Consider the following 7,500-nt stretch of genomic DNA (forward strand, 5'->3'; position numbering starts at 1 on the left):
GACGAAATTCCGGCGGGGCTTACTTAAAAGATATCCGACCCGGTTTCGTTTCCTCTTCGTGGGATGGAGTGCTTCTTCTCCGAGAGAGAAGGAGGAGGACGTGTGCCTCTTAGAACATGTGCAGCATCAGCCATGAGCGGCCGACGGCCATTCGTGTCTCTGTGGACAGCAGGCAAAAGAGCGCCTCCAGTTATTTGCGAGGGCGACAACTGTCGTCGGGACGGGACACACACACATGTGTGTGCCCGGCTTTGTTGTGGTTGAATGTGGGTGCGCCAAGTCCATGGACTTGCTAGTGATAGGCTTGTTTTTAAGGGCACGCCTCCCGCAAGGCGCGGGCGATTAAACCCCAAGGCGGAAGCTCGGTTCGGGTTACCCTCGTGTCGGGGAGACAGTCAGCAGGCACCGAACTCCCAGCAACTGATGGATGTATATTTCCGACCCTCGTAGAGGAGTGGCGGCGACAAGCTCATATGGCTGCCGCCGCCGCAATATGCGTTCAACTTGTCGATGTATCTGGTATTCTTGCGATTCACATACCGACACGCAGTTTGCTGAGGTCTTCATCGACCCACGAGCCGAGTGATCCCCCGTTAAGAGTTGTGTATTTGCCATTTGGTCTTTTTGCGACTAACCATCACAGGTCGAGTCTCAATGAAAGGGTTTGACAGACATAGCCCAAGTTTGTGGTTTGGGTTTGGCCGGACGGCTTGTTGTTGTTTTTTGACACTTGAATTTCACTCTTTTTGGGTCAAGAGGCTTATTCGCCGGTAGTAAGGAACGGACGGGCAGCCGTCCAAAGCCCCGTCCGTCCTCCTCCTCCGGTCTTGGCGCTCTCGCCCGAGTGTGGTCCACCTACAGCGTGGTGGTACCTATTTTTGGTGCGGGGGCCGGGATTGTCCTCTTTCGCTGCTGGAGTTGCCAGAGCAGAGCCAGAGACCGCCCAAATCAGGAGAGTAGTAGTAGTTTTAAGAGCGCCCCGTTCTCTTTCTCTCTGTTAATGATCCTTCCGCAGGTTCACCTACGGAAACCTTGTTACGACTTTTACTTCCTCTAAATGATCAAGTTTGGACATCTTTCCGTCAGCTCGAGGCGACGACCCCAGAAAACCCTCGCGGGCAACGGGGCCGACAATCCAAGAGCGCCAGTCCGAAGGCCTCACTAAATCATTCGGTAATCGGTATTGGCGACGGGCGAATTGGCTGGCACAAAAGGGCGGGGGCGTAGTCAGCGCAAGCGATGACTTGCACTTACTGGGAATTCCTCGTTCATGGGAAACAATTGCAACCCCAATCCCTATCAAGAAAGGCTTTGAACGAGTTACCGGCTCCTCTCGGAGAGGAAAACTCGTTGATCCCTTCAGTGTAGCGCGCGTGCGGCCCAGAACATCTAAGGGCATCACAGACCTGTTATTGCTCAATCTCGTCTGACTGGGGTACGCTTATCCCTCTAAGAAGAAGTTGCGAACCGGACACCATTTTCTGGAGATCCGTCGACTACTTAGTAGGCCAGAGTCTCGTTCGTTATCGGAATTAACCAGACAAATCGCTCCACCAACTAAGAACGGCCATGCACCACCACCCACCGAATCGAGAACGAGCTCTCAATCTGTCAATCCTTCCCGTGTCTGGGCCTGGTGAGGTTTCCCGTGTTGAGTCAAATTAAGCCGCAGGCTCCACTCCTGGTGGTGCCCTTCCGTCAATTCCTTTAAGTTTGAGCTTTGCAACCATACTTCCCCCGGAACCCAAAGACTTTGGTTTCCCGGAAGCTGCCCGCCGGGTCATGGGAATAACGCCGGCGGATCGCTAGTTGGCATCGTTTATGGTTAGAACTAGGGCGGTATCTGATCGCCTTCGAACCTCTAACTTTCGTTCTTGATTAATGAAAACATCCTTGGCAAATGCTTTCGCAGTAGTTCGTCTTGCGACTGTCCAAGAATTTCACCTCTAGCGTCGCAATACGAATGCCCCCGCCTGTTCCCATTAGTCATTACCTCTGGTCCGAAAACGAACAAAATAGAACCGAGGTCCTATTCCATTATTCCATGCATCACCATTCGGGCCATTCAAATAGCCTGCTCTGAGCACTCTAATTTTTTCAAAGTAAACTCTCCGGCCACTCGGGACACTCGACAAAGAGCATCCCGTGCGAGCCGGCAGGGCGGCTGTTCGGAGCGTGACAGTAAACACCGGGCGGTGCACCGTCAGTCCGGAACTGAGATCCAACTACGAGCTTCTTAACCGCAACAACTTTAATATACGCTATTGGAGCTGGAATTACCGCAGCTGCTGGCACCAGACTTGCCCTCCAATGGATACTCGTTAAAGGATTTAAAGTGTACTCATTCCGATTGCTAGGCCTCGGATGAGACTCGCATCGTTATTTTTCGTCACTACCTCCCCGTGCCGGGAGTGGGTAATTTGCGTGCCTGCTGCCTTTCTTAGATGTGGTAGCCGTTTCTCAGGCTCCCTCTCCAGAATCGAACCCTAATTCCCCGTTACCCGTTATAGCCATTGTAGGCGCATAACCTACAATCGAAAGCTGATAAGGCAGACACTTGAAAGAAGCGGCGCCGGTGCGGAGACCGTGCGCTCAGCCCGAAGTTATTCAGATTCACCACAGGTGGGTTACGGACCGGGGCCCGACCAGTTTTGAACTAATAAAAGCGCTCTTCCCTTGCGGTCAGAGACCAATTGCATGTATTAGCTCTAGAATTGCCACAGTTATCCAAGTAAGTGGGTTTACAGATCCAATGAAACATAGCTGATTTAATGAGCCATTCGCGGTTTCGCCTTAAATCGGCTTGTACTTACACATGCATGGCTTAATCTTTGAGACAAGCATATGACTACTGGCAGGATCAACCAGGTAGCTGCTGCTGTTGGCGGCGCCTATCACGGCGGCCAAAATAGTGAGAGAGATTGAGAGAGAGGCAGAAGACATAGGGCGAGGGACCGCACGTTGCCCTTAGAGAAATAGCAAACCAGATGATCAGATCTAACTGCACCTTCTCTTGCTATCCTCGGCGCCGGCAGCGCCACCGTGTGTGCCAATCTCCTCCCTTATCCGCTCCTCTTCTCTTCTCTTTGCCCCAGCTCCAGCGAGGCAGAAGACATTGGGCGAGGGACCGCACGTCCGTGTGTGCCAATCTCCTCCCTTATCCACTTCTCTTCTCTTTGACCCAGCTCCAGTGAGGCAGCCGCCATTGGGCGAGGGACCGCACGTTGGCCTTAGAGAAATAGCAAACCAGATGATCAGATCAAACTGCACCTTCTCTTGCTATCCTCGGCGCCGGCAGCGCCAACGTGTGTGCCAATCTCCTCCCTTACCCGCTCCTCTCCTCTCCTCTTTGCCCCAGCTCCTCTTTGCCCCAGCTCCAGCGAGGCAGCCGACATTGGGCGAGGGACTGCACGTTGGCCTTAGAGAAATAGCAAACCAGATGATCAGATCAAACTTTACCTTCTCTTGCTATCCTCGGCGCCGGCAGCGCCACCGTGTGTGCCAATCTCCTCCCTTTTCCGCTCCTCTCCTCTTTACCCAGCTCCAGCGAGGCAGCCGACATTGGGCGAGGGACCGCACGTTGGCCAATGTCCTCCCTTATCCGCTCCTCTTCTCTTTGCCCCACCTCCAGCGAGGCAGCCGACATTGGGCGAGGGACCGCACGTTGGCCTTAGAGAAATAGCAAACCAGATGATCAGATCTAACTGCAGCTTCTCTTGCTATCCTCGGCGCCGGCAGCGCCACCATGTTTGCCAATCTCCACCCTTATCCGCTCCTCTTCTCTTTGCCCCAGCTCCAGCGAGGCAGCCGACATTGGGCGAGGGACCGCACGTTGGGCTTAGAGATATAGCAAACCAGATGATCGTATCAAACTGCACCTTCTCTTGCTATCCTCGGCGCCGGCAGCGCCACCGTGTGTGAAAATCTCCTCCCTTATCCACTCCTCTCCTCTCCTCTTTGCCCCAGCTCCAGCGAGGCAGCCGACATTGGGCGAGGGACCGCACGTTGGCCTTAGAGAAATAGCAAACCAGATGATCAGATCAAACTGCACCTTCTCTTGCTATCCTCGGTGCCGGCAGCGCCACCGTGTGTGCCAATCTCCTCCCTATCCGCCTCTCTCTTTACCCAGCTCCAGCGAGGCAGCCGACATTGGGCGAGGGACCGCACGTTGGCCAATCTCCTCCCATATCCGCTCCTCTTCTCTTTGCCCCAGCTCCAGCGAGGCAGCCGACATTGGGCGAGGGACCGCACGTTGGCATTAGAGAAATAGCAAACCAGATGATCAGATCAAACTGCACCTTCTCTTGCTATCCTCGGCGCCGGCAGCGCCACCGTGTGTGCCAATCTCCTCCCTTATCCGCTCCTCTCCTCTCCTCTTTGCCCCAGCTCCAGCGAGGCAGCCGACATTGGGCGAGGAACCGCACGTTGGCCAATCTCCTCCCTTATCCGCTCCTCTTCTCTTTGCCTCAGCTCCAGCGAGGCAGAAGACATTGGGCGAGGGACCGCACGTTGGCCAATCTCCTCCCTTATCCTGCTCCTCTCTCTCTTTCTTTCTCACTCTCTCTTACTGTTTGTGGGGACGTGGGCGCCATCGTCGCCCAATATTGATTAGGTTGTGTATTTCACGGGTTGGAACCGCCATCGTTGTTAGGTGATGGGGTAACCCAACGTGTGCTTTGACGAGTTTTGGCTGCTAAACTCTCTTTTTAGTATACTCGGCTCCCAGACTGCGCCCTGGTCGTGTTGAACCATGAGCGTTGTCTATGCACATTTAGGGTAGCCGTTTGCGCGTGGAATAGTGCAATGAATCTCGGTCAAGAGACGGTTGGGCGCTGCATTGAAGGCCGGCACAGACGCGAAGACGGGGGTGATCAGCCAACGCAAGTCCGCTAAGTTGGGCAGACAGCAAGGCGAAGGGGAGCCCCGTTCCGGACTGAAAGGCCTCAGCATATGCTGTGACGGAAACTAGTAGGGTGGCGACGTGTGCGCCGAGAGAGAGTCGGAGTAAATAATGTCCAAACGGAAGAGAGACCTGTCAAGTGTAATTGATAGAGCGCGAGCCTACTCGCCATAAGCCCGCTCCACTGCCATTCCTCTGATCCAATGAGACTAAAATCTCTCTCCTTCTGCTCCAGCCATTGAAGGGCAGGGAAGCGACGGCAATTTTGGTTGTTGTTTTTGAATGCCGCGCTTTGCTTCGCAGAGGCGCCGAAGCGCTCCGCTGGGGGGAGGAAGATATTCCACACCGAATAGGTGTGTGAAGGCACCCTCTCCCCTTAATATAGTGAAATAGTGCAATCCAGCATACAACAGCGGACGATAGGACAGTCACCGTACCGCACCTCAAGAGTGGAAGTTGTTTGATCGTTTGTTAGGCAAGGTTAAAACCTGACTGTTCGCGAACAGCCGAATAACCCGGTTCCGGACTTACAATAGACGCAACATCATGATGCTGCTGCTGTCACGGAAACCGTGGTGGCGACGTGTGCGCCGAGAGAGTAATAATGTTCAATTGGGAGACAGACCTGGCTAGTGAAATTCATAGAACCCGCTCCAATGCCATTCCTCTGACCCCATGAGACTATTTTCTCTCTCTCTCTCCTTCTGCTGCTCCAGCCATTGCAGGGCAGGGAAGGGAAAGCGACGGCAACTTTGGTTGTTGTTTTTGAATGCTGCGCTTTGCTTCGCAGAGGCGCTCCGCTGGGGGGCAGAAGATATTCCACACCGAATAGGTGTGTGAAGGCACCCTCCCCCCTTAATATAGTGAAATATTGCAATCCAGCATACAACAGCGGACGATAGGACAGTCACCGTACCGCACCTCAAGAGTGGAAGTTGTTTGATCGTTTGTTAGGCAAGGTTAAAACCTGACTGTTCGCAAACAGCCGAATAACCCGGTTCCGGACTTACAATAGACGCAACATCATGATGCTGCTGCTGTCACAGAAACCGTGGTGGCGACGTGTGCGCCGAGAGAGTAATAATGTTCAATTGGGAGACAGACCTGGCTAGTGAAATTCATAGAACCCGCTCCAATGCCATTCCTCTGACCCCATGAGACTATTTTCTCTCTCTCTCTCCTTCTGCTGCTCCAGCCATTGCAGGGCAGGGATGGGAAAGCGACGGCAACTTTGGTTGTTGTTTTTGAATGCCGCGCTTTGCTTCGCAGAGGCGCTCCGCTGGGGGGCAGAAGATATTCCACACCGAATAGGTGTGTGAAGGCACCCTCCCCCCTTAATATAGTGAAATATTGCAATCCAGCATACAAGAGCGGACGATAGGACAGTCACCGTACCGCACCTCGAGAGTGGAAGTTGTTTGATCGTTTGTTAGGCAAGGTTAAAACCTGACTGTTCGTGAACAGCCGAATAACCCGGTTCCGGACTTCCAATAGACGCAACATCATGATGCTGCTGCTGTCACGGAAACCGTGGTGGCGACGTGTGCGCCGAGAGAGTAATAATGTTCAATTGGGAGACAGACCTGGCTAGTGAAATTCATAGAACCCGCTCCACTGCCATTCCTCTGACCCCATGAGACTATTTTCTCTCTCTCTCTCCTTCTGCTGCTCCAGCCATTGCAGGGCAGGGAAGGGAAAGCGACGGCAATTTGGTTGTTGTTTTTGAATGCCGCGCTTTGCTTCGCAGAGGCGCCGAAGCGCTCCGCTGGGGGGCGGAAGATATTCCACACCGAATAGGTGTGTGAAGGTACCCTCTCCCCTTAATATAGTGAAATAGTGCAATCCAGCATACAAGGGCGGACGATAGGACAGTCACCGTACCACACCTCGAGAATGGAGGTTGTTTGATCGTTTGTTAGGCAAGTTTAAAACCTGACTGTTCGCGAACAGCCGAATAACCCGGTTCCGGACTTATTGGTAGACGCAACATCATGATGCTGCTGCTGTCACGGAAACCGTGGTGGCGACGTGTGCGCCGAGAGAGAGTAATAATGTTCAATAGGAAGACAGACCTGGCTAGTGAAATTCATAGATCGCGCTCCACTGCCATTATTCTGACCCCATGAGACTATTTTCTCTCTCTCTCCTTCTGCTGCTCCAGCCATTGCAGGGCAGTGAAGGGAAAGCGACGGCAATTTTGGTTGTTGTTTTTGAATGCCGCGATTTGCTTCGCAGAGGCGCCGAAGCGCTCCGCTGGTGGGCGGAAGATATTTCACACCGAATATGTGTGCGAAAGCACCCTCTCCCCTTAATATAGTAAAATTGTGCAATCGAACATACATGGGCGGATGTTTTCATCACCTTCTCCCACTCGGTGTGTGCAGATTCTCGGATCATTTTGTATAGTATGCTCTTAAATCGACCACCGATTGACTTTGACGGTCTCCCATGCGGGTGTGGAACTTTTCTGGTATGTCGTATAATATGACCGAGGTGCCTCTACCCCTTATTATAGTGAAATAGTGCCATCCAGTGTACAAGGGCGGACGCTTTCATCACCGTCTCCCACTCGGTGTGTGCACATTCTCGGATCATTTTGT

The 7,500-nt window shown here is 53.1% G+C and overlaps 1 non-coding gene across 1 annotated transcript; it reads right to left on the bottom strand.

The window, feature by feature from the left end:
• Positions 1–438: 438 nt before the first annotated feature.
• LOC121876001 lies at positions 439–602 on the bottom strand. Its single transcript, XR_006090703.1, has one exon. It is a non-coding gene; the product is annotated as a 5.8S ribosomal RNA (ribosomal RNA).
• Positions 603–7,500: the final 6,898 nt, after the last annotated feature.

The sequence above is a fragment of the Homarus americanus genome, unplaced genomic scaffold (assembly GCF_018991925.1).
Source record: "Homarus americanus isolate GMGI-L3 unplaced genomic scaffold, GMGI_Hamer_2.0 scaffold1426, whole genome shotgun sequence".
Taxonomy (NCBI): domain Eukaryota; kingdom Metazoa; phylum Arthropoda; class Malacostraca; order Decapoda; family Nephropidae; genus Homarus; species Homarus americanus.